General features: G+C 43.0%; 1 protein-coding gene across 1 annotated transcript in view; it reads left to right on the top strand.

Annotated features, from left to right (window-relative positions):
• The first annotated feature begins 2,373 nt into the window (after positions 1 to 2,373).
• Positions 2,374 to 27,939, top strand: part of Prkca (protein kinase C alpha) — a 409,387-nt gene continuing 383,821 nt past the window's right edge. Inside the window, exon 1 of the mRNA XM_023714070.1 lies at positions 2,374 to 2,403. The gene's annotated coding sequence lies outside the window, so the exon portion shown is untranslated. The remainder of the gene's footprint in view (positions 2,404 to 27,939) is intronic.

Below are 27,939 nucleotides of genomic sequence, written 5' to 3'. Positions count from 1 at the left end.
GGCTGCGGCCGCACGCACCCGCTCTCCAGGAGGCGCCCCGCGGCCGCTCGGCGGGCGGGAGCGCAGGGCACCCGGACTCGCCGGCTGAGTGTCCCGAGAAGCGCGCCGGCGGTAACGGGGACCCGCGGCGACTCGCTGCGCGCTGTGCAAGTTGCTGGCGAGCCGGCCGGGCCGTCCCGGGCGCGTTTGTGCCTCCCGCGGGCCGCGACTCCGCGAGGACCTGGGCTCTCTGCTCCCGTGGGCTGTGCCTTCGGCGCGCGGAGACTTTGACTTTTCTGCGTGCGCAGAGAGCGAGCGAGAGAGCGAGACCGAAGCTGCAGCAAAGTGTTGAAAGCTTCCAGTGGGGGAGGGAGGGAAAACAGAGCAGGCAAATGGCAGAAGGGCAGAGGGAGTCTTCTAAAATAGACCCTGTCAACACGAGATTACACCCGTAACCCTGTCGATGAGGACAGAGAACTCGTTCAAAAAAAGAAAAAAAAAAAATACTGTACTGGCTGAAGGTGCCAGAGTCCAGGTGATTCCAAAGAACGTAAGCTTTGGGAACTTGACGGGGCTGCAGGTTTGTGGGGAGTTAGCAAGTGGAAGGGCTTAAGGGGTCTCTGGGCCCTGTAAAACCCGGTGAAACTGTGTTCACTTATATATTTTGTTTTCCTGGTGAGAGAATTACAGTTCTCATCTGACTATCAAAGATCAGCGGACCCCACCTCACCCCCACCCCCCCCCCCAAAATAAAAGTTTAGAGAGCTGGAACTAAAGAAAGGACTTGTCCCCAGGTTGGGGTAACCATAGTTTTTATGTTGAGCGCACCCTGACCCGTCTACCTCTTGTAGAAGGAAGGTCTGGTCCTTAACTCTGTCCTCTCCTGGCCCGGGAGCTGCACAACAGTGTCCATTCTTGAGCTGCCCTTGTGGCACCAGGGTAAGGATAGGACAGATGGCCCGTCTTGAGTCCCTCCCATCTGGGGAAAAGCATCTCAAAGGGAGAGTCCCATGAATGTTATGCTAATAGGGTGCTTAATTTCCCCGTTCCTTAGAAATCCTTCAAAAGCACAGGCAACTCGGAGCGATTTCCTTCAGGCAGTCAGCATTTGCAGCAATTGTGTGGAAAGGAATGGGTAGTAGTAGATAAGGCTATTTAAAATGAGTCTTTGGAACATCAAGGAAAAGAGAGGATTTTGCATTTGGTGAAGGGGAGGTCTGGGAGGTTCTGTTAAGAGAGGGACAGACAGCTGTGTTTTTGTTTTTTTTTTTTTTTTTTTTTTACAGGAAATAGGTAAGTTAGAAAAGGGACGCCAAGTGTAGCCTGGGCTTGCATCTCTCCACTCCCAGTGCTCTGAATGATCCAGTTCCTGGTGAACTGTGGAGGCATACTGGTCATTTGGTGTCCTGTGAAGTGGAAAATTAAGATCCCACCCCCAGAATAATTCCTGAGTACTTCTCTGCTAAATCTTATCTTGCAACTGTTGCCAGGAAAACTCCGATAGTTTTGCAGTGAGCTTAAGTTTTCAGCTTTCATTATTGCTTGTGTGACTCCTTGATTTATAAGTTGTATCTCAATACTCAGACACTGGTATTTTAAAAGTAAGTGTTTGGATTTAGGTATGGTGTTTGGGGGATTGGGTAATTGTAAAGGTATGTGAAGTGCCTTGTAAATTGAAAATGCTGTGCAAAGCATGAGATTATGACAGCCTTCTGAGAAAGTTGAATGCAGTTCATTCTAATGCATATTTGCAATCAAATATCCATGTCAGGGTTCTCTGCTTACAGAGTAAATTCCTTAGTCATTTACAAGAACCAAATAACCTCTATGAGCTTTGAATGCTATTGGTTCCCAATAAAAATTAGATCACGATAATCTCAAATGCAAACAACAGGAATCATATTTCATAAAATCTGGTTCCTCAAGCTAACATTAAATGTGAAGAGTGGTGCTTTTTGTCACTTGTAGACACATAACATTTTGAATAAATCCAATAAGCCACATTTTAGTTGTCTTGAGAGAAAAAAAAATTACAGTTGGCTTTGGGGAACAAAGCTAAGCTACTTAAAAAAATCATTAACCTTTTTTTGGTTACTTGAGTATTGTAGCCAACAGCTTTGAATGTTGTTGTTTTAAATTTAACTTATCAATAATATAGTGTAAACAATTGGGAAGTTTGATATGTTGAAATAATTCAGTGATCCAAAATAGGGAAGATATTTTTCTTGGCAAGTTGAACTTGCCCAGGTAGTTAAATATGTTTTTCCTTTGAAAACACTGGATTTTATGTATAAGCCTTTTAACTCTTTAGATTACCTTGTCATGCAATTTGCTTGCAATGCAGTGTCCAACCCATGAGCTGAGAGTTTTGTTTTTCTCTCTTTTTTTTCAGGGGGTTTGGGAAACAAGGCTTCCAGTGCCAAGGTAAGCTGCCTCAGTGGATCTCATTGTCAAGTGCATCATGACATGAACATTCCAGAAAGGAGCGGTATTTTCACTCAGAGTTTATCTGTGATCCAAAATATATGTTAGTTAGATGATATTTTTGAAAGGTGGGCTGGAAATTTGGGCCTGTAAAAAAAAATTTACGGTATTGCCTAGTAATCTGCATGTGGAACTACCTTTTTCTTACTGGGGTAGGGGGGAAAGAAACCCTTTGCTGTAATTTTTATTTTTTGCCGAGAACATTCCTGTCAGAAACTGCTGTCTTTGTGTTGTGTGGGTGGGTGTTAAGAAAAAAATGGAATCACTCTGTATGCATGTGGCATTTCTTTCTTGTTCTTCCTCTTTGTTTTTGCTCTTCCTCTCTTTTACCTATGTACCGAGTGGATTCATTGCAGCTAATGTTAGGCCATACATCATTCTAGTAAGGCTTTGTTTAGATTACCAACAGTCATCCCGAATGAAGCTGGCATGTTCTAAAGTTGTATCAATGATTTGAGACTGAGTAACTGCCATAGTATGACAGTGTGGTGCCCTTTTCCTTCAGCTTAAATATCTGGTGACGTATACAGCACACTAATGGGTCCAGAAGGAAACTCACCCGTTTACCTGTCTGATTGCAGTTGGATTTTATGTACATTAACTAGCTGGCTTCTCATGCTGTCTCCATGACTTAACTTTAAAAATGAACATTTTTTAGCTTATGAAGGCATCATAAGTTCGTGAGCTTTCTGCTCTCTCCTTCATCACCTGCATTAGGTTTCTTTAGTTCTGTTTACATTTCCCATCTGGGCATAGGCTTGTTATTAGGGCAAGTGGAAAGTACACTGCAGCCTGGAAAGTACGGTCCTAACACTGTTTAACATTTCGTGCGTTAGAGAGAAAGACACAGGCACTGTGTGTACTTTTTACAAGTTTGAAATTCTGCTAGTAGTAAGTCATTTATCTTTGAAAAACTTTTTCACAGTTGCAAACGTGTTTCTAATACAGTATGGGTAGTTGATGCAGAGCATTTTATGATATGATTATTAATACTCTATTTTTCTTCTAGAATGTGACTAAAAACCCTACTTGAAAAAAAATCTGCTTAATCATTTTTGAGAGTTACATTTGGAAACTGAGATACAGCCCTTTTAAAAAGAAGGAAAAAAGTACATTATACCAGTCTCTATAAAGGAGGAAAGGAAGATGTAACCCCTTCTAGATTTCAAAGTTGTGGGCCTAACTGTATAGTGAGATGTGGATCTAGGCTGGAACATGATTTTAAGAAGTTAAAAGATGTAAAGTTTGAAGATTCTAGGCTAATGGGATTCGTGCCTGTTACTATTTTGGTGATACTTTTGGTTTGGGTGGGGACCAGTGGAAACTTGCAAGCAAAGTATCTAGTGAATTTCTTCAAATGTTACTTGTTCAACAACAGTGAGGATGCTATTTTAAAATCACCAGTTTTCTTCATAAAATTGTAAAGTAGGCCTCGTTCCTCTTGGACTTGTTCATCTGAACAGGTTTCAGTGGTCAATTCGTAGTGGCTGCATTATTAGGCTATCAGCTTTTGTGCGGTTTCCTCTAGAGAGAATCTACTGACCTTCTGGTGGATTAGCAGGTTAGTAGTTTCACATCAACATAAATCCCTTTTAACTAAATTAAAAAAAAATGCTACTCATAAAAATTTTAACTACATAAAATAAAAAGTGAGATTATATATACTCCTTCGTCCCACCCCCTAGAGAGAAGTTCTGTTTAAGACATCTGTCATTCATTCATATATGCATACTTAGTTCTTAAAAAGAGACAAACATTTTGTCATTTTGCAGTTTGCTTTTTTCACTCAGCAGTGTATAAATTTTAATCACTGCTAAATTTTTGCTGGTATGAACACCACTATGGAGAACATCCTTGGGCACTGGTACAAGTATTTCGATAATAGATCCCTAGAAGTGTGTGGGAGTACATTTTAAATATTAATCCAAAAGACTTGCAATTTGCATTTTCAGTATTAATGTAAGAGAATGCCTATCCATTTCCTTTCACTCTTCCTAGTGAAGATATCTGATAATGTAAATATTTTACACTTTTGCCAGCCTTGCAGGTGAAAAGGGCCTCTCTCCAATTTCTGCCTCCTGGATTATTGGTGAGGTTGAACATTTTTTCAAACGTGCTTTAGCCATTTGTATTTGTTCTGTGAATTGCCTTTCTTTACCTAATATTTGCAAGTCAGGATGTATAAACCAGATAAAATAGATGAACCGTTATATGTCTTACACAGAGTTCTTTTGCTTTGGTGAAAAATTTAATATTGGGTTTCTTTAAATAATGAATTCCCTTATTGCATTTATGGATTTTAATTCATAGAAACCTTCTCATGAATCAAAATGTTAACAATTTTGTCTAGGATGTCTCCTTTGTTTTTCACATCTAGTGGGCATATGCTAATCCATTAAATAATAATAATAATAATTATTATTATTATTGTTGTCTGTTTTGAAGACAGGGCCTCTCTCTGAGTCCAGGCTGGCCTTGAACTTACTATGTATCCTAGGCTGGCCTCAAACTCATAGGATGCCTCCTGCCTCAACCTGCCAGGTGCTGGGATTACAAGCATGTGCCACCACACCCAGCCTATATTATTTTTGAAATTAAAGATATGCCATCTCAGGCTAGTGCTTTAGGTCCACTAATATAGTTACCTACTTCTCCTATTTTAGCTGTCTCCTCACAGTTGATCTTTTAACATCTGACCGTTTTACAACATTTAAGTTTTCTCTTAATGTTGTTTACATTTTTGCCTTTTGACTTGATAGCCTTCTTCAGGAGAATACAACCCATTCCCACTCCTACACTTGGCAACGCATCTCTGGAAATGGCAGCTCCCGTTGGATCCTTTTTGTACTCCTGGTACATCAGAATTTTCTTGCCTGATGAGGCAGTGTTTTATCGTGGCTAGAATGTCATGCATTGCTTTAGCCAGTAGGTAAAGCACCTGTGCAGGCAGGCCTTTTCCTTTTCTTTGAAAAAGAGAGCTGCATCTGCATTAAGTGAGAGTCACACGTTCACGGTGTAAGCAGCATAACTCGGTCTCAGGCCTTTGTCATTTTATTTAGCAAATGAGAAGAATTGGAAGCCTGAATAATAAATGAATCTCTTAAAACTGACTTTGTAATCTGTGCCATTAAGGAAACATTATATTTTATAGGCATCTGAAGCACTAAAATTATTTTCCACTTCTTCCCTTCCCCAAGAGGCAGCATAAATGGAAGCGGGAAACTTTTCTGGAGGGACGTTTATTGGGGTGTTTCCGCTTGCCCTGTATCTGGGTACAGCAGTCCAGTCCTGACAGTGGGCCTTGCCAGGGCAGCTAACACGGGCAGATGCTGTGGTGAGAGCTTCTTCCAGAAATGCTGAAGCTAAGAGCTTCGTGGGGAGAAGGGAGAGGCGGGAGCATGCGGGGGCTCCGGAAGTCACAAGGTATTTTCCCCAGGGTCCTTAAAATCTAGCATGCCCCTTGAAGCTCTATAGCGGATACGTAGCATGGATTTGCCTTTAGATTTTTACCTGATTTTTCCTGGATAGCAGCAGAGGGCTGGCCCATGCTCTTTTTTTTTCGTTTTTGGAGAAAGGAGAAGAGGAAGGAAAGTCGGCTCAGCGGCACTGACCCTGATAAAGTTGAGTTTTCTGTGAGATCTGTTTCCAGGTCAGAGTTTCTGTCTTCCACAGCTGCTTGTGGTGCGGCACGGAGTGGCCCACATCCTGCTCCCGTGGCCTTGTCCTCTGGGCCGGTGGCGCTGAAACAGTTATCTGCTACCTTCAGCCCTGGAAAAGGGGATGAGCCAACTTGATTCTTTTCCTCTTCAGGGTTAGCAGCACCTGTGCGCTTCTCTAATTACAGTGGTCGAAACAGCTTTGAAAACGTGACCTGCTTATTTGAGACGCGCAGCACTGGCACAGCTTGTTGCGTCTGCCTCACCTCCACCTACTCTTTCTTTTCTTTCTTTCTTTTTTTTTTTTCCTGTTTTGTTATCACAAATTAAAACATGCTGGTCTCCTTGGGCGTTTTGATTAAGGTCCCCCCGAGAACATCAGGGGCCCTGCCAGTAACCACGACCTGCAGGGGCTGTGGCTCTGAGTGGTCAGCGCTGGATGCAGAGGGGTCTGCAGGGAGAGATTTTGCATCTCTGTGCTCTCTGGGATGCCACTGCCAGGTGCTTCTGAATCTTCGTTTTCTTGCTGGGAGCACCCCACACACTGTGCTTTGCCTGGGACTCTAGTGGAAACTGCAGCGTCCAGTAAAATGGCTGGAAAATTGGTTGATGGCGTGTTATTTTGAAAAGCTGTTTCAGGGTAGATATTCCCCTTGGCTTACCTAAGCAGTGTAAGGCTTTCTGTTCCTTCTAGAAAAATGAAAATCAGTGTTTGAGAGAAAAAGGAGGAGTCTCTGCTCGGTTGGAGGAGTCCAAAAAATGAGACTGTGTGAGAGAGGGTGGCCTTTGAACAGAAGGAGGTAGCAGGGATCGCACGGGCCTCCCTTTTAGAAAAGAATATCCAGCGGTCCTTGTCCACCAGGTGACATGGACCCAGATGCCAGAAGATAAAAGAGACAGGGGCCAAGTGGGGCAGAAGGGTGAAGTGGCCAGCTTTATCAGAGTATTTGCTCTCCCTTTTCCCCATCCCCTGGAAGTTTTTTTTCCATGTGTGATGCATTGTGTGCTTATGTTTTAACAATGTTTGGGGGAGGCAGACCTCACCCAGTGGTACAGAAACCTGGTCATCATTATTTATGGCTCACAAAAAGACCTGACGACCTCCTAAACTCCCGGTGATTTCCAGCTGCCCACTGTTTTTCAGAGTTGGTGCTACAGGTTTTCTGTCTCCTCAGAGCAGGTGTTCACATCTTGGCATTCCATTTCTAAGAGGTTACCAACTCCCAAATTAGAAGCTCTGTTACCTGTAGGTGAACTGTCGTGGTTAAGAGCTGTTCGGAAAAGAGGGCCTGTATGGAAGACTCGTTCCAGCTTACTACTCTGGGGGCTTGCTCCAGCATCGGGTGAAATCCCATGCCAGCCAGTGACATTGCCTAAAATGTAGAGGAAGGTGTGAGAGGCAGGCAGTGCAGTTGCGTTTCTTGTCAACCCCCTCCCCGCAAGTGTATTAGCTGTTGAAGTAGAGGTGCTTGCCTAGAGCTAGTGTCTGGTGTTCCCATTTGTTCCTGTACATGCATACTAAAATGATTTCTGATTAATGGCTGTCTGAATCACTGCTTTTGAACAGTAGATGAAAGAGTCTTGTTAATTATTTTATTCATGCCCACCTACTTCCCTACCAACAGCTGGTGCTGTAGTGCATGGAGCGGTTATTCCTCCTAACAGATGTGGAAACCCTATAAACATTTTATTTTGTAGACCACTGTGATGTTTAGATTTCTTTTTCTTTAATTTTGTGTGACATGTTTTCTTAATTTCTTGCCCTTTGATAATTATGATAATATTGAGATTTAAGCTTTTCCTTCACCCCAGGACTAGGGACTGAACCTGAGGCCTTAGCACGGGGCTACTTTCCAAGCCTGTAAAAAATTTTTTTGGAATGTTTTATTTTGAGACAAGGTCTCTCTGGGTCACCCAGGATGGGCTTGAACTTGGCAGTCTTCCTGTCTCAGCCTCCCAGAGTTCTAGGACTGTAGCTGTGCGCCGCCGCGTCTTGCTGCTATTGAAGTTGTAGACACATTGTGTATTTTTTTTTTTCTCATTCACATAGAGTCAGGCTCTTCTGTTTTCAGAATAGCATTAATGTTAGAACTGCTCTGTCTGGATGAACTTGCAGTCCCTAGCAGGACCCTGGGAGGGCCCTACCACCTGCTGTGCGGGCTCTTTATGCTCCTTGGAGACTGCTTTTTTCCTTTTCCCTGTCATCTGGTCTTTGTGAGGAAGTTGCAGCATCCCAGGAGCGTTTTCTTTCTCGAGTTCCTTCCTCACAGCTCGCTTGGCAGGTCCTCGCCTTCCACCCGCGGTTCCCGTCTACAGTTAGCTCGCGTCCTTTCCAGCTCAGCCCGCCTGGATGCGCTCCCCACCGAGAGCCTGTCCGCTTCATCTGCAGGCCCTGAGTGTAAGGACTGAATCTTAGATCTCTCAAGGCCTGGCACACAGCAGACACTGTGTAAATATTTGTTGGGTGTGTGATTCTATAAATATTAGGACAGATATGATATGAATGCTCAAACCAAAACGGTTTTAGTGACTTCTGCCTGAGCTCTGCAGTTTTTTTAAAGAGATAGTTTATAATCCAGAGTTAGATCAACTAGGATAGATTTTTAGATGATTTAAGAAGTCCTTTTTGTAGTAAGACCAAAGAGAGCACAAAATTCTAATTTTTATATATATTAAATTATGTATAATACTAAACCTAATAAACTCAGTACAATGGGAATAAACCACTTCTGTGCCTTCTTTTTTTTCTAGAACAACAAATCAGAGCATATTATGGGCTATACCGGAGGGAGGAGGAAATATCTTGGGCCCAGGGTGAAAAATTAAACCAGTTGCTGATACACACTTTTGATACAGTCATGCAAATGTTCTGTTTTACTTTGAAATTGCTAAGGCCAGTATCAGACTGCCAGGCTCTCGCGGGAGGGGCAGCTCAACTTCACTGAGTGTCATTTGGAAACTTTCTGCCCCTGGAAGGGTTCTGTGCTGTGACACGGGCCAGACAGGGCGAGAGCAGTGGTGGCGGCATAGGAGCAGAGCGCTTGGGGCCGAAGGGCAGTTGCTTCAGGTGCTTCGTGTTACACGCTTAGGGCCATTCCCATCTTGCGCACCCCCACCCCCATACGAGAATTGTGTTTGTCTTAGAGGTCCGAGCGTTGAGAACTTTGCCAGGCTGCTGGGGTGTGGCACGGGCTCAGACTGTAACAGTTTTGTAGAAAATACTCTTTAGAGCCAAGTGGAAAATTTTTGTTTGTTTTTGGTAACTTTTGAAGCCTGGATTTATACTAGATGAGGAAAGAATGATGCCATTGAGGGAAACACTGAAACGTCTCGTGGTGACTGCGGTCATCAGGGCTCCACTGTCCTCTTCTGTCTCTTACAGTTTCTGTGGCATTGGGGTCGTATTTTCCATGAAACTGAGAAACTCGTATTAGGCCTTTTCTCCCACCCTCTGGGACTGGGTTCCTAGTACCTGAACATTGAACTGAGCTAAGTCCCTACTCCTTTCAACATTTTTTACTTGGAGACAGGATCTCACTGGGTTACCCAGGCTGGCCCTGAATTTGTGAACCTTCTGCCTCAGCCTCCCAGTTAGTTGGCATTAAAGGTGTGTGCACTGCACCCAGCTCGCCTTACACTGTAACCTAAGTCATGAGCATTTCAGCGTGGGCCCAGAAGTAACAGGCAAATCCAGTGGAAGTTGTTAAAACCAAATTAAAAAAAAAAAAAAACTTGTGTTAAATTATACAAAGACTAAAATGACTTCTGGAAATAGATTTCTATCAAGACGGAAGAGAGAGACATGATTTGATTAATTGTCAGCACAAGATTGGAATTATTTAAGAGTAAGTCCATACATAAGATTCACAGTAGGGCAGTTAATCTTTTGTACCCTGGCTCGCTGTGTCTCTACCGTCCTCCCCACATCTATACATTTCTACTTTGGGAAATACTAGATCCGTCTCTCTTGTCCGGGGTAACTCTAGTAAGAAATTAGGGAATAAGTAATGAGGGGAGTGATAGGAGATGTGAAAGTGTGCTGTCATTGAGTTTAGCTCTGATTTAGATCATCTTGGATTAGGGGCAGGGTAAGAGGGGGGCCCAGCTGAACTCTGAGAACACGATTTGGTTACAGAGACGTTGCATCCATTTTGCCGTTGGTGAAAGCTGATTTTACTGCCTTTGTGCATTAAGCAAGTGCTCTGTCATCCCCAGCCCCAACTATGATTCTTAACAATGATATGTACATTCACTTTTGTAGGCTCCAAGGTCTGCGAGGTAAAGATTTCATGTACTTGAACCTCATTAACACCCGTGTTCTGAGCATACTTCTTGACCCATTTGTCTTTCATTTGAATTTAGCAGTTCCTAAGAGATAAGCAGTATGATCCCAGTTTGCAGATGAGGAAACAGATGCTGAGGCGCAGAGTGTTAGTAACAGGGCCTCCATTATGCAGAGGTCGGTGGAGCCGGGATGCAAACCCCAGGATATGCACCACGGCCTCTGCCTCTGCTCCAGCTCACAGTCCCCTGTCCTTGATCCACCACGCATAATCTACACCGTTAACTTCCCTGGAGAGGGATTGAAGAGTGCAGAGTTGTTCCACACTCACTGCTTCCTACCTGTGGGCAGAGGCTGTGTCAGATCCGTGGACCTCCAGTTCCTCTGTATCACCCAGACACGGCAGGGGACAGACACTGCCTGGCTCAGGAGCTTGTGTGGAGCACAGAACCCTACACAGAACCAGGCAACTGTAATCTCGCCTCTAGTACACACGTGACACTGCGTTCTGGGCTGAGTGAGACCGTTGTGGAGCCCTGTGGACTGGAGCCTTTTTTTTGGGGAGGGGGGTCTTTGCGGAGGTTTTGATTTGCTATGTGGCAGATTTGCAGACTTTCCTTTGATGAGGAAGATAAGGGAAGCGAGCCTGAGGTGAGGAAAGAAATAGCCTGAGGAAAAGAGAGACCGAAGAGTTGCTCATTTCAGGGAGCAGTATAGACCGTGAAGAGCGGCTGGCCATGTAAGATGTTGCCAGTGCCCGCTCTGAGGGGAAGAACAGGCTCGAGAGGCGCTTTTGGAGATAGTTCATGTTTTCCTGCCGTCTTGGCCCTTCTGTGCCGTATTGTTAGCTCTTGTATCTTCTTTTGTTTCTGTTGTGTCGCAAAATGTTACAAGAATGGGTTTAATCATTGTGTCTCCCTGTAAGGGATACATTATAGTGAAGCTTAGAAGGATCCTGAGATTTTAGAAAGAGTGCTGCTTTGGCACGGCTTCCTGAGTGCCTCTACTGCTGTAAGGAAGCTGGGAAGGCTGGTCCCAGCAGCACACTGGAAATCAGGAGTCTTACTGCACAGAAGTTAGGATTGCGTGTGAGGCGCTCAGTTGTGCGTGGTGTTCTCATACACATTCATAAAGGGAAGAGAAAAAAGTTAAACACATACATATTTAAAACGAGCAGCATTATTCTAGAAACTGCCTTCAGTCAAATTTCTGATTTAATTATCAGGAGCTGCTCCTTTCTTGTTGCTGGACTAAACTCAGAAGCTTTTGTAAGGAAAGCAGAGGGCGCTGCCAGGCTCTGCCCTGCCCGGCACGGGTGGGTGCAAGGTGGGTTTTCACCTGGGCTGTCCTCTGAGAAATCAAAGTGTACTTAGTGTGTCACCGCCCTAGGGGGAGCCGGCACTGTTGTCCCTGCTCTGCAGGAAGGGACCCTGGAACAGAGGGAAGTTAAGCAGCTCGCCCTGAGTCTTGCAGTTGGTGAGTGAGTGGCGGAGCAGCGATTTGAAGCCAGGCAGATTAGTGAATGTCTGTTTCATTGCAGGAGTTTTTTAGTACTTGGAGCTGTACAGCTAGGTGACCAACCTCTTTTCCTCCTGTCTTCCCATTTGTTTTCCTTCCTCCTGGTTTTTTTAAAATAAGTATGATTGTGGTAATGTTTGTAATAATTGGCACAAAACTCTACTAGATTCAAGAAAGCTTGGCTCACTCTTGTTAAGTTCTCCCTTACTTCCTGGTCAGATTTGGCTTGAAGTTAAATGGCTACAAATTGGTCTTAAATTATTTCCTGTCTTTTGTTGCATTGACACATGCAACTTTGTATTGTCTGTGAATTATCTTAAAATATGATAACAGGAGGGTTATTTTTTAAAGTTTACAGGTAACTTGATTTTTACTACAATATAGAGGATATTTTAAAATGTGTTTGTTCTAAATATATCTCTCTTTTTAAAAATGTATTTGGTACAAGGTCTCACTACACAGCTTAGACTCAGTGATCCTCCAGTTTTCAGTCTCCCCACCACTGGGAGGGATTACAGGCCTGCACCGCCACGCCCGGTCTCGGTAGCTTGTCTCAGTGCGCCCGAGGGTAGGCCGGTGTGGCATGTGGTGCCAGGGATTGAATGCTAGTCCTTGCGCTTGCCCAAGCAGGTGCTTAGCCTGCTGAGCTGTCTCGCTGGCCCTAAATAAATCTTTATGAATGCAGTTGGTATAATCACAAAACTCATGTGTATGATTGGAAATTTGATAGTTTGATTATAGGATAAAATGATCTTACTGTGAATCATCTGCTTGACAATTTTGAAATTTTCTTTTTTTGTATATCTAATTTTTCACACACCATGTTTGTTTGTTCACTAGTGACTTTTGTCACTTTGGTTTCACATTGGTGTCTTCCATGCAGATGACTCATTAATATGAAAATTTAGCTTTAAAAGTGAGTCTTAAATTTCATTTGTATATGTGTTACATATATATGACTTTAAAAATAAATGATCAATTATAAATGGTTTAGATGCATACATAATTCTTATTTTATTTTTAGTTCCAAACTCAATTCTCAAGTCTGGTGATAGGGCTGATAGGTGACTCGTCTCCTTTTCCCTTCCGTTCTTTCATTCTTCCTTTCTGGTTGAACCCAGGGCCTTGACACTGAACTCTGTTCCCTCTGATTTTTAAAAATGTGTTACTTAGTGACAGGGAATCCCTGAGTTACCCAGATTGTCCCAACCCTGCAGTCCTCCGGTCCAGCCTCCCCGCGAGCTGGGATCACAGCGCTTCGTCATAGACTGGGGTGCATTCACCCTTGTTGCTTCTTTTGTAAGCCAAGCTTCTGTCACCTGTTGGTACTGATCTACATTGCTGTCTACATAATTCAAATTAAATTACAAAATCATATTTGATAAAGATTAATTATTGGGCTGGGGCAGGAATTATCTATCTAATGATACTACAGTGCATAAAATGATGACCTAAAATGAATCTAATGAAATGCTGTGTAAAACAATAGTTAGACGTTCTGGATTTTTTAGTTTAGTTTCTAGCCAATAGGATAACGTGAAGTATAATACTGATACTTGTATACTAAATTGTATTTTTTATTTAAAGTAAACCCTGGAGAAATAAAACATTGGTGGTCTTAATTTTGATTATTTATTTACTTATTTGGTACAGGGTCTTGCTACACAGATTAAACTTGTAGTGATCCTCTTGTCTCAGTCTCCCCAGCGCTGGGATTACAGGCGTGCACCACCACGCCCAGGGTTCCAGGGCTGGTACAACATGCAGTACCAGGCATTGGACCTGGGTCCTTGCGCTTGCCAGGCAGGTGCTCAGACCGTGGAGCTATTTCCCCAGACCCTGTGCTATAAATTTTGATAATATGCTTTGTACACAAGATATTTTTAGCTGAATTGCCAGTTAGTGAATTAATTGCTCTTTTTTTTTTTTTTTTTGCACTGGGGATTGAGCTTAGGCCACTATGTTTGCCAGGCAGGTGTTCCTTTTTTTTTTGCTTGTTTGTGTTGTTTTCTTTCTTGAGACAGGGTCTCACTATGTAGTTCAGGCTGGCCTTGAACCCACAGCTGTCCTCCTGCCCGAGTTTCCTGAGTGCTGGGATTACAGGTGATGATGAATTATTGAAGGTTCAGGTTTAAGCTAAAAACTATGAAGTGTATCATTAATTTTGGCTTTTGCTGCATCTCCCATGTATCCCTTTAATGTCAAAATATATTTGGTATTCTTTATATTTTGTTCTAGTCTGAAATGGTGATTTTTTTTTCTTAGAATTCACATTTTTTACAATGAAGTAGAATATATTCATATTAGGCGGACCAAGCTTATGGTTACTAAAGTGATTTATATCTTTTTTTTTTTTTTTTTTAACATACAACAGGCATTTGTGTAAGGTATGGTATCTGCAGACCAGATAATTTTTGAACTGTGTTTCAGGGTTAACCAAGTGCATAAACATATTTTGAAGATAGTTGTACCCACAGACTTCAGCTGGGTGACTACTTCTTTGCCCATTCTTCTCTTTCTTTTCTTTCCTGAATAACCTCTTTGAGATATGGCTCAAGGTAGAGTTTACCGTCCTCATATTTTGTCCGTTGCTCTTCGGCAGGCTCTGATGCTTCGTGCTCAGGTCTAGGGCTGTCTTAGTGTGAAATACCCTGTCACTATAAAGGCTTTCCGGAAGCCTTCTTACGGCTTCTCTCACATCTTCATCCCCGTCTCTTGTATCATCTCGCGTTAAGCCCGGCCCATTGAACCCTGCAGCACTGTAGTACCACCCTGCCCCTGGCTTGGTGCTGCAAAGGCCGGGTGGCCCACCATCTTTGCCCGAGAGCCAGGTAGTTCTTATAAAAGTTTGGATTTTAATATTGCTTAAATTATAATACATGGGAGGTGATGAAAAGGCATGTTTGCATGTTTAAACATAGGTTACTAGTCAGAATTCCCGTGTGTATATATTTCTGTATGTGTATATATATGTAGTGCTGACCTTTCTTAACCTCTGGGGTGAATCCTCTAGTGAAGAGACCAGGAATTTTAGAGTGACAAGGACTGTGCCAGTTGTCTAGCTTAGGCCCTTGAGTTTACAGCTGTGGGATTAGCTGTGAGAGTGAGTGACTTTCTGTAAGCCCAGCCGGAGGAGATTCAAGCAGGGTTTCCCATGAGTGGCACTGTGCTGCCACAGCCCTCTCCTGCTCCTGGCAGCTTCCCCGGCCAGGCAGCCCAGGTGCAGTCTTTGCAGTGTGAACCCAACAACAAACAAATAGGAACTGGCCTCTTTATTTTCATTGAGAGATGACAACCTGTTTGGGACAAATAGACTTCTTTTTTTATGTATTTAGCACAGGGTCTCATTACACAGCTCAGACTTATGGTGATTCTCCTGTTTTTAGCTTCCCTAGCTCTGGGATTACAGGAGTGCACCGCCATGCCCAGACTCAGTTGCCCCCAGGGGCCAGTGCGCCATGTGGATTGAGGATCAAACCCTGGTCCTTGCGCTTGCCAACGCAGATATCCACTGAGCTATCTCGCTAGCCGTAGACTTCTTATGTCTACAAGTTTTACTCAGTAAATCAGAATTCTATATTTATCTTTTATAATTTGTAGATTAACAGTCTAGTTTCAAAAACCCTATTGAAAATAATTGTATTACAAATACATAAGATTGGGGCCGGGGAGATGGCTCAGTGGAATAAGCGCTTGCCTGGCAAGTGCAAGGGCCTGAGTTCAATCCCCAGCTCTGCCAAAAAAAAAAAAAAAAAAGAAGACTTTTATGGGGTGAGCATTCATGGGCAAGAGAAATGACTGTCTTCAAATGTCATCTTTTCTCTTTGGCCCTTGTCTAATTTCAGGGGCCACTATGGCTCTTTGGAGCAGGCCACAGTCCCGAGTTTCTTAGTCTATTGTTCTTATGCCAAAGTTGAACTTACATTTTATATTACCTAAAATACTGTATATGCACACAAGTAAATCTAATTTGCAAATGCATGTATTGTTAGTAGCTCCTTAAAGAAGATAAAGGACGACTGTCCACAGCAGAGTTTGTGTTTGCCTTTAGTGGTACAGGTGCTCCCACCCTTAGGAATGCGAGTCTTTCTGGGCAGTGGTACAAGTCAAACACAAAAGTCAAGCCTTTATTTCATATAGTTTTAGTATTGCTGAGGTTTTGATTTTGGAAACACAGATAGAGAAAACAAACATACAACATATATCAAATTATTTGATAACAGATTAAACATAGATGTTTATAGGTGCCTTTTAAAAGTACTTGTTTTCTAACTAAATCCAAGTGTGACATAATAATCCTATAAATGGTCTTTGAAATAATTTCCTCCATAAGCTAGATTTTTGACTTGCTTTAAAAATCAGCACGAGGGCTGGGGAGATGGCTCAGTAGAATAAGCGCTTCCGTGGCAAGCGCAAGGGCCTGAGTTCAATCCCCAGTTCTGGAAAAGAAAAAAAAAAAAATCACGAAATGATGGTACTTTCTTTCTCTTGATAAACTTCCCTGGAGTAGTTTTGGATGTTCCTTATTGCTTTATGAGTCTTTAACACATGATTAAAAATAGCAACTGAAGGCAGTTGTTGTAGAGATGTATTGAAGGTAGGCAAAAATTCTCTTTGCTGATGTGCTGCGTGTAAATAATATTTTGATCCGACTTAAGTGCCAAGGACAGTTTCTTTCTTTCCTCCTTGCTCCTTCTGTATGGAAATTATTGTTTCCCTTAAGTAATGGCCTTCCTCTTCAAATAATTCAGCTCATTCTTCTGGGAACAGCCTTTGATGCTTCAGATCAAGAGTTGAATTCTTCCCTGAATTCAACCATATCTCATCCTGAAGTCACCTAGCCATCCCTGGCTTGGAGTAGCGTTCTTTCACATTATCTTTCTCAAACTTTTAGAAGAACGAGATTTCTTCTCTCAAAACTCTTCATTTTGAACTAGCCACAAAAAAGTTAAAAATAGAAAAAAGCAAGAAGAGGGTAGTTTCCATATACCTCTTACCTAGCCTCTCCCAGTGTGAGTTTCTTACATAGTTGTAATGCAATTACTAAAACCAGAAAATTCTCCATACAGAATTAACCGAATTGCCAACCTTACTTGATTTTTAAAAAGTTTTTCCAGTAATTTTGTTTTCTGTCCTAGATTTGTATCTTGGATCCCCTATGACATTTAATTATTTTTTGTTCTTAGACTTGGAGGTGACAGTTTCTGACTAGCTCTGTATGGGTGTGGGACTTGTTATTACGTATCAGTATCTTCTATTCCTTGAGGACAAATCAGATACTGCTTTCGCCCTACGGTGGTTGTTGGCACTGGAGTGTTGTTATTCCAGATGAGGTCAGCCTTGTCGGTGAAGTTGCTGGTGGGTGTCACCCTGAGTTTCTATTGTTTCTTACTGGTGAGAAACATTTTTATGCAGGATTAATAGGAATGGAAGCCCCTGAAGGCCAATGGTTTCCTGTCTTCGTTGGATTGTTCAGAGATGAGCTAGGAATGCATCAAACTTCAGGGCTATAGAAAGTCAGAGTTCCCTAGGCTAGCCCTACACCATAGAATGTGGTGCCTTCACAGAAGTCGTCCTTAATCTGTGTAATGTGGTGCTGCAGTCACTGGCCCTGTCTGGCGTGACAAAGCACTTAAAATGGTAAAATGAATATTGTATTATTTAATTTTAATTCATTAAAGTTAAATGGCTGTATGTGGATTAGAGAATCCATGTGTATTTAGGGTTTCTGCAGGGAGTGAAAGTGAATATATTTTTTTGAACCTCGTAAAATAAAACACAAGACAAATGCATGGCCTAAGGGATGATCCCAGGGGCAGCATTCCTGGGGCCACGACCCAGGCCACCGGGCAGGAGTTGGGCAGTCCTCCACATACCTGATCCCTCTGGCCATGATCGCCCCTCCTGGGACTTTCAGAGTCGTTGATTCCTTAGTTTCTTTTTATTTATTTATTTTTATTAATTTTTTTTTTAAATTTTATTTGTGTGTGTGTGTGTGTGGCCAGCTCAGCCCACCAGGGGGCGGGGCTGGCTGGCATGTGGTGCTGGGGGATTGAACCAAGGTCCCTGTGATTTGCTAAGCTTGTTCTAAATAGGTGCTTTAGACCACTGAGCCATCTCACCAGCCCCTCCTTAGTTTCTTTTTAAGGCATAAATGTTTATCCTTAGACACTAGTTTAATCTCACAATTTAAGCATAATTGGAAATGTCCTTAAATCTCTTCCAATCAACAACTTCTTTCTATATCATTTTTTGCTTATAGTTTATCTGGGAAAGTACCTAAACTTTTGGACCTGTGGTACTTCCTGCTGATTGCATGCTCCTGGTTTGCTTCTATAGTTTCTCTCTGTCTTTCCTGCAGATTGGCAGCTTGTTGAAGAGGTTCAGTTGGTCAGACCCAGGTCATGTAATTTTAAAGATGCCTTTATAACCCATCTGTCTGTTATATGTATGTGATGAATGCGGAAAGAACACCAGTGGAGCACTTGGCTTCAGATCAGATGTTCCAGACTAGAGCAGTTCATGTAAATTGGCATGTATCAAATCTGCGATACAAAATATGCAACATGGAAACATCTACTGTATGCTGGTCGTAAAAAACCAGATTGTCAGAGGTTTTTCTAAATATATTCATTTAACTTCTGCAAATTTCAGTTTTTACCAAGAGGATAAGAGATATGTAATTATGTGTGTGTGTAAATGGTGATAAAATTGCCAATCAGATTGTTACATAGCCATTTGCTTGTCTAAACCTCACTCACAAACTACACACACTTTTTTTTATTCTGGTCTTTTACGGTTCAAGTCGAGACCAAAGTTGGGGTTTAAAGTTATTTTCATGCCCTGCACTATCCAGGGACAAAGAGGACAAACAAGAGCTGAAGTGTGTTTCTGTTGGAGGAAGTAGCTGGTCAACAGCTCTTCGAATTGTGTATAGAGCCAGCCACTAACTACTGATATGGTGGAGCAGGGTTTTTCTAAGAATTAGTGATGTCTTCATACCAGGGAATTAAAAATATATAGTTAGAGAAGTATGCCCTGTATGCATAGGGCATTAATAAGTGTTTTCATAAGGAAACATTGTAAGTTAGTGTACTGTATAAAAAAAAGAGATTTTTCTAATGTGATAAATGAGTTCTGGACTTGGGATGAGATAATTTTGGTTTGAATCCAGGTTAGGCCTCTGACCTCATCGTTGAAATGGAGAAGTTGGACTCAATTTGGAGTAACAGATATATGATGTTCTTGCCAGCACTAATGATAGATAATGCCAATTAATCATGGTCCTTGTTTCACAAGCAAATCCTCAACTCAGGGCCTCAAGGAGTCATTCCATGTCTGTTGGTTGGAACTGACGTGGGGGATACCTTCGAGTTGTCATTTCTAGGTATAGATTTTCTAAGTCCTTTTCTGGCCAGTGAGCTACTGTAAAGATAAGAGCCTTGAAAGCTCTAAATTACCTAGCTACTTAGAGTTTTTATGAGGTATTCACGCCCTTCCCTTGTTTGACTTCTTTCATAGGAATGTAACATCTTAGAAAAAATAATCTATGGTAGTGAAATTTTTTTGTAAAAATGTCTTCATTGAAATATTGAATGTTTTGTGTAAAATAAACCATTGATTGTTGTGTATTGGCTTTGAGCCAGAATTTAGTTCTTTTAGGATAAAAACAAATTTAAAAAGCTACATCCTGTTCATCTCTAGATGTTGTTTTTCTTTATGAGCAGCATGTAAAATGTTAAAAATTTCCAATTTCTGTTGGGCCCAAGCCAGTGTTTATTACTATCCAATTTATGTGAAATCCTTGTGGCTGAAATCTAGCGTTTGAGTCATGTACTGGTTTTGTGGTCTTTTGCAGAGTTTTGTGACTCAAGTAATTGTTCTAGAGCCCTCTGCCTTTTAATCATCTGGATAGGAAATAACAAAATAAATTCTAGTAGTTTGCCTCTGTGTATAGCATGAGCCATCAGGCAGGGGACACAGCCGTGTCCCTGCCACAGTGACGCCTGCTCAGGTGGGCGAAGGCTGCTGTGCTCGTGCATGCATAGCGGAGGCAGGCATTTCGGAGCAGCAAGACCGGATGCAAATGTCCCTAAAACTGAGTGCAGGGAGGATAAAAGCCCTACGGGTGGATAGTTGTGATTTATTCAAAGCTTGTTTACAATCCTTTGAGCTCTCTAGAAAGCCCTAGGATTACTTAGAGTTTATAGGACTGCATGCTTTTGCATGTACAAATCCTATTTGTGCAAATTTAACCTTTAAAATGATTTCCATTCCTCCCATCTCCCCCCCCACCCCGGAAAAGCTATTTCATATGAAGTTTTAGGTTTTGTGGTTGACGTTAAGACCCTCAAGACCGCCATCTAAATATTTGTTCAGTGTGTATTAACCACTAGACACCATGCTAGTACAGGGCATAGTCATAATATCTAAATTGGGAACCCCTTTTGTGTATGTTTAGCAGTTTACATAGAATGATCGATCGATCGATCGATCTTTCTTTCTTTCTTTCCTTCCTTCCTTCTTTCTTTCATGCATGTATTTTGGAACAAGGTCTCACTACGCAGCTTGTACTCATAGTGAGTCTCTTGTCTCAGCCTCCCCAGCTCTGGGACATCAGCACTGGGACATTAGATGGCTCAGCCATCTAAGCACCTGCCTGGCTCAGCACTGGGATGTCTGTCAAAATGTTGGTCCAAAAATTGGAAATGTGTTTCTCTAGATGCTGAATGCAAACAGCATTATAGGTTTATGCCACCATGCCTGTAGGCTTTCTTTTTTCATTTAACTTTCACAACCAATTGAGGATGGATTTTTCTATGGATGTGACTTAGGGAGGTTAAGTGTTAGCTAAATTACCACTAGGTGACTGGTTTAGTATTTGAAGGTAGATCTGGATTATCAGTTTTTTTATTTTCCTCCCATGTGGATTTTTCTGACGTTTCACAAAAAAGGGTTTTTTAAAGATAAATTATTCATGTATATACATTTTAAGGAGCAGATTAGTGTTAACAACTGGGATCTAACAAACTTCCTCACATCACTCCTAAGAAAACAGAAAATCTTCCTGTAAGAGCAAGCTTTTTAATTTCCTGTGTTACGTATCATAGTATATGATGTTGTTACAAAGCAGGCGCAGTCAAGCCTGGCACACAGTAGATGGAGGTTTCAGAGATACATGGAATGGGCTTATATTTAATCAAAAGTTAATTCAATTCTAGCTCTTCTTTCTAGGAGCACCCTCTTTTCTCAGCTCTGCCTGAGGCCGAAAGGTGTAGGTAACTCACAGAAACAACGCTGTAGTGCATACTGGCTGTGTGTCTACCCTGCCTGTCCCTTTTGCACTGCAGAGCCTGACTGCATTGAGTTTGCCTAGAACAGAATATGGTCTGGCTGTCACAAACGCAGCTTGTCTTAGAATTGATGGCGTGTACTTCCATCTCCTGTATTCACCAGGTTCATAATTTGATGTTTATTTGGAGCTCCTGTTTATCAGTATTTGTAAATTCTTGATAGTCTTACATTTGATACAGGGGAGATTTGTTGAAAGTGGTATTATGTAATACCTTTGTTTTTGATAGTCAGTTCATTTATGAATATTCCTAGATTTTTAAAAATTTATGTATTTGTTAGAGGGTCTCATTATGCAGATTGGACGCATAGCGATCCTCTTGTCTCAGCCTTCCCGGCACTGGGATTACAGGCCTGCACCACCGCGCCCAGCTTGTGGGTGGGGCTGGCACCCTGCATGCAGTACTGAGGATCTCACCCAAGCAGGCCCTTAGACCACTGTGTCCTCGGCCCCTATTCTAGATTTTTAAATCATCTTTTACTTCCATAACCTCTTGGTATCCAAAATCAGCCCCGTACATTTGTTCTATGGCTCCTTCATCCATATGATTTATGTTCTTTGTTTTAGTTTAACCTTTCTGCTCTATCCTTAGCTCTGTTTCTCATCTCTTGTTGTTTTGAAATTTGAAGTAGCAGTTAACTTTCATTTGATTATTAATGTGTCAAGTTTAGAGCAACATTTTACAGAATAAAGTCTCAAATGTTAGGTGACCTGGAGCTTTTTTTCAGACATTGCCTTTGTTTCCTGTGCTGGAGACGTGCGTAAGCAGCTGGGCTGTCTCTGCTGTAATCCCTGCAGTAATGCACGCAGCCACTCATCTAATAATTGCGTTGGCAAATGACTGAAAGCAGCTTATGGAGTCCTGAGGGGAAGGACCCCGGGACACTGATAGAGTGTAACGGAATCTAAGCTTGGGAATATCTCACCTAAGGAGATAGCATTTGAAAGAATTCCAAAGGACAAGGAGTTAAAGAAAAAAGGAAAGGGCCGGAGAGATGGCTCAGTAGGATAAGCGCTTGACCGGCAAACGCAAGGATCTGAGTTCAATCCCCGGTTCCGCCAAAAAAAAAAAAAAAAAAAAAAAAGGAAAGCAGAGCCTGTGGGTACAGCAGCCAGCACGTGCAAAGGCCCTAGAGGAGGAGCCTTGCTTGCTTGGGCACTGAAAGCGCTGTCCATCACTGGAGACGTATTTAGGGACCTGTTCAGGACGTGGAATCAGCTGCGTGTGGGGATGAACTGACAGTGGGAGGGCAGCACTGAAGTCACAGGTCAGGACTGTGGTGACAGTTGCTGCTGGGTAGTGTGTTGCAGTGGCTGGAAAAACCTGTTGGATGAGAGATACTTTAGAGGTCTTCAAAAGGAAAGAGGGGAAAGCAGCTGAATTTAGGTGCTGGCACTGAGGCGCGTGATCCGACTGGAGGTCAGATGTGAAAATCATCACGTACGGATTGCCTTGAATGATAGCAAAGATCAGAGTGCCTGCGGAGGGGGCCCAAAGGGCAGTGGTGAGAGGGCCGGTGCAGCCAGCGGAGGACAAGCTTGCATGTCGACTGGCAGTGCGGATGACGATCAGTTGCCAGCGAGTGGGTGGAGGTGTGGTGCGAGGCAAGCCAGAGAGGAGAGCACTGTAAGCGGCAGGCACCCGACGCTGAGGGTGGGCTGGGGTTTGGAGAGAGGAGCTGCCCTGCTGCTGTTGGGCGTGGAGCTTTGGTGTAACTGGGCACAATAAGACTGGAAAGGCAGACAGCAGGTGCCGAGCAGTGACTTGCTGGACACTTACTGAGACCTGCTCCCTGAAGCACGTCGTGTTGCTCATCAGTGGAGTTCTGGGTTCCACGTAGTGGCTTTGAGGTTCTGGCTCCCTGGAATGTCTGTCTTTTCAGCTAGCCAAGCTGAAAAGGGTAATGCCCTGCTTTCTCTTTAGAAAGAAAGTGATAAAATTGAGTGTTTTTTCTTCTGTTTTCCATGCATTTGGCACTCAGTCCTCGCCTAGCTGATTTAGTGAACTTCTCTCTGTATCATAGCTTTTAGTACAGAAGGAAACAGCTGGGAAAATAAAGTATTTTCTCATAGATAATCAATTTGTGGATGACCTCAGGAGATACCACACATCCGTTGCGCATCTTCTTTTATTTGCTCAACCAGGACATTGTAACCATCTGTAAAATGATTTCTTAATTATGTGTAGAGTTGTGCAGTTGTACTATCTATTCATCCCATCAGAAGAGATAAAACAGATAAAACACTAGCCATGCAAGCATCTGTCGCTGTTTGAGAGATTTTATTAATAGACATTATAGTAGAGATTCAACTCCATTTTCAAGTATTTTGTTAAGAGCGTCTCAGGATGATTGTAGGAGAAATGAGGTATTTGGAGGGTCATGCCCTTTGATATTAATTAGATTATAGAATTTTGTGAGGTAAGAGGGACTAAAATAACAAGAAAAACAGTTTGGACTTCCTGAGTTTGAGTGAGGTCTGGGGATCCTCGTAGGGATGAAGAAGGTGTCCACCTGCCTGTGCTTTCCTGCTTTCTGCTCTGGGCTAGTGTTTATTTCTGTTCTCCCTTGGACTTTTTTCCACCTTTCTGACTGTCCCCTGTCATGGTCACTTGCTCCCTGCTGGGCTGGATACCCAGCACCCACAGCTCAGAGGAGGAGTGGTTTGTCTTGGTGGTCTTTGTAGTCTTTGTTTGGCTAATGCCCACAGCAGAAATAACAGGGTAGAGCGGGATGGCAGAGGGGGGTGACCTGAGGAATGGCAGAGGGGGGTGACCTGAGGGATGGCAGAGGGGGGTGACCTGAGGGATGGCAGAGGGGGGTGACCTGAGGGATGGCAGAGGGGGGTGACCTGAGGGAGGTGGACCCTGCCAGGTCACAGTATCAGCAACATACCCCTTCTGACCTGACCCCGCCTCCCAACAGCAAGTCAGGCACAGAGTACTGCCTGGGGGTTCAGCTTTCAGAGTTCTGCCTCTGAAGGTAGGAGGCTCCTGGGAATATCTAGGGCTAGACCATACTTCTGATCTCTGAAGTGACCCCATAAATGAGGGAGGGCATATGTCTAAAGTGATGCTGGTAGCCCTAAGTTGTACTTAGTGCTTTTGGGGTGATATGTAGCCATGGGGTGTCAGAATAATTTGAAACCTCAGCCACCTGTTTCTTGGACTCTGGTCATCAGGGAAGGGGGCTTGAATCTGCCTGTTCTTGCTCTGTCTTCTGAGGGCCTAGACTTGGTAGTTTGTGTTTAAAGGCTATACCTCGGCTTCCTGTTCTTACGGCTTCTTCCTTGGCCTTAATGTCCTACTTACATATCAGTTGGACCTTTGGCACCCCCACCCCCACTCCATAACCTCTGAAAACTTTGATGTGCATCTGTTTTGCTCCCCTGTGTGATACTGCTTTATGGTTTGAATCTTTCTACACTTCTGTTGTTTTGGCTGGGGCTGGCAAAGTCATGTGCCATAGTGACAGGTGAACCCCCAGATTTCAGAGGCTTAACTATGGGTTGCTTCTCTCTTGATGCATGTATGCCTTGCGAGTTGGTGTGGGCCTGTTCTCCAGAGACCTGTAGGCACTGAGAGCCTGAGGCCAAATATCTGTAGAGCCAAAGGACAGAGAAACTGGACTGAGGGTCAGTCATGGGCTCTTCATCCTTCAGTGTAGAGATGAAACTTTGCCCCGCAGCTCATTTTCTGGGACAAGTCAGCTGAGCTTCGGTGGGCAGGTGCAGAAGGAAAGGGCGGAACAGGCAAGAACCATGGGGATGTTTGAGCCTCATGTTTTTGTCTCTGCTGCATCTGTGTTATCTTTGTTTCTGTTAACACAAAATTTTAATCATTGCCTATCTTTAATGGTAATGGTCTTAATACAAACTGTGATTTCTCTCTTGTTACAGAATTCATTTTTATAGTTTATTTTTCCCTTTTGCTGTTGAAGGCTTGGCCGGTGTTTTACTTTTGAATCTCATGGTAGCAAGTTGCTTATCTTTTGTTCACAAGATAGCGAGGCAGAAGAAAGCAAGCTTAGCCTCATCCATAGCAGGATGTCTAATATCATACATTTTGGAAAAGACCCTGCTAGTTTTGCTGATGCCCAGTTTTCTGTATTGTGGATTGAAGTCGCACCATGTGCATGCTAGACAAGCACTCTTATCGCTGTGCTGTACTGGTGGCCCTGACGTCTCATTTGTCGCTTGCAGACCACTGCTGCTGTAGGGTCTGGGGGAGGTGAGAGGAAATCATGGGGAGGGAAATACTAGCGTCTGAAGTCTGTTGATCATTATTCAAGCTAGGACCAGTCTTCCACTTTTTGTGAGGTCTATAATAGGTTCCTGGTACCTTTAAGAGATTTGTTTGTGGTTGAAGATTATTCTTTTATAGGAGGTTTAATCTTCTGGGCTTAGGACTGTCTAGGACTAGTGATTTCTGTTGATGCCATGCAGGGGCATAGCTCTCCCAGAGAAAGCAGCTTGGAGGTGGGCAGTCTACCTCAATGAAGTCTACCTTGCAAATTAAACATGTATTAGACCTCCCTAATGTAAAGCCTAACCAACCATACCAAATGAAAACACTTTTTTAAAAAAACAATTGGAAATGTATTTCTCTAGATGCTTAAACACTTTTATGTTCCTAAAAGCACTCAGTCCTTACTCTATATTTCTGGGATAGTATGAATTATTAAAGTGCTTTCTGATGAACAGTTCAAGGATGAAGTAGTCTTACCTGAGTAGTAGGATTTTCTGGAGTAAAGTGTCTAGATTAATGGAATTTGAGTAGCATCTCTTTTTGTTTTGTTTTAAGGGGAAACCCATAAAAGTTGGCAGTGGCCTTTTGCCTTGGTTTGAATGTGTTAAAAGAGCTTGAGTCAGTGGAGTTCTTCTTCTTTTTTAATGTGTTTAGTACAGGGTCTACAGGGTCTCAATTACACACAGAGCTGACTTGTAGTGATCCTCCTGTTTTCAGCCTCCCAAGCTCTGGGATTACAGGTGTGCACCACCATGCCCTGTTGCAAGGCCTGCATGGCACGCCCAGGGGTTTGAGGCTGGCGCGGAATGCCATACGCAGGATCGAAGTCAGGTCTTTTCTCTTGCCAGGCAGGTGCTTAGATGGCTGAGCTGTCTCCCAGCCCTTGGATACCCTTTGTAACCTGGCCTAACACTTCACCTGGTGCCTGTTCAGGGAGTGTTTGGACTTGATGTCATTCTGAAGGCTGTTGTGTCTCATTGGCAGTCCTTGGACATTGGTTTCCTTTGGACACTGACTAAGCTTGTCACTCTTCATTTCTGCCTGGCTCTAGAAGCAAAGGTTTAGTCCAGTTTTTAGAACTGCCTGCTTTGACTTTTCTTTTTTTTTTTTTTTCAGAACTAGGGATTGAACTCAGACCCTTGCGCTTGCCAGGGAAGTGCTTATTCTCCTGAGCCATCACCCTAGCCCCAAAGAGTTGTTATTTATTTATTTATTTATTTATTTACTTTTGTATTTTAGGGAGGGGTCTACAAGATGTTCAGGGTCTCACTACTAGATTGGATTTGTAGTGATTCACCTGTTTATAGCCTCCCAAGAGGCGGGATTACAGGCATGCGTCATTGCGCCCAGTCTTAATTGCCATCTCAGCACATCCCTGGGCGGGGCAGTCATAGCATGCCCTAGGGATCAAACCCCTGGCCCCTGTGCCTGCTTGCAGGTGTGCTATGATTTACAATGAAGAACGAAAAAGCACTTCGGCCGTGGAACACATTGTGAATGTTAGCATAAGCACCTAATGCTGCTGGACTACATGGTCATTGTTGAGAAGTGATGAACAAGACCAGCACAGGCAGTGGCTTTGGGGGCTGTGTGTTTACATTGTGTTAGCTCCTCTGACTTCCAGGACTGTTTTTATTATGCAGCTGTTCAATACAGCAAATCTGGTATGCAAAGGGCATACTATTTCCCCACTATTTTTAAGCATATAAATTTTTGGGGGGAGTTGTTCAAAGCTGTCTTATAGACTGAATTTTAAAATCTACACGAACCAAGAGTCTGCAGCTGTATCTGTGTTTTGATAGTGTTTGAGGAGGCTGCAGAGGGAATGGGGGGAAGAGCACATTTTGTGGAATAGGACTTTGAGCTACAAATAAGATGTTTCTGCAATTTTAATTGCCTCTTCCTGGCAGAAGTTTCATACAGCTGTTTTTTCAGAGACACTGACAACTATTTATGGTAAGTAATTTTTGCAGATAGAAACAATTCAATAGGCTGTGGCGTTTCTCCCTTTGTAAGTACATTTCCTGATCCCAAGGTAATAGAAGAAATGATAGGAATGTGTAGTGCTAGTGATAATCAGGCCTTGGCCCTTTCACTTTCACTGTTTTTCTTGTTTGTATTTTCTCTGTGTAACCCTCATTGTTATAGCGCTGAGCTTTACCTATCCTGCTGGAAATCCATGGACATTAGTTTAGTGGAGAGTGTTTGGGTATGTGTTTAGGAACAAGACAGGGTGAAGACTGGGTGGTAGCTTTCAATCCGATAGCCCTTGTGCAGTGAAGGAGTGCGTTGGCAGGTCTTAGACTGGTTCTGTTACTGCGTCTGAGGGCGTGGCGGGTCTTCGTGCTGACTGTCCATTCTGTCAGGGCTGGGGTTCTAACCTTCCAGAGTATTTCAAAGTTTCCAGTGTCTACTGCTTACA

The sequence above is a fragment of the Octodon degus genome, unplaced genomic scaffold (assembly GCF_000260255.1).
Source record: "Octodon degus isolate 3935 unplaced genomic scaffold, OctDeg1.0 scaffold00033, whole genome shotgun sequence".
Taxonomy (NCBI): domain Eukaryota; kingdom Metazoa; phylum Chordata; class Mammalia; order Rodentia; family Octodontidae; genus Octodon; species Octodon degus.
The sequence above is the reverse complement of the archived record's forward strand: the minus strand, read 5'-3'. Positions and strand labels throughout refer to the sequence as shown.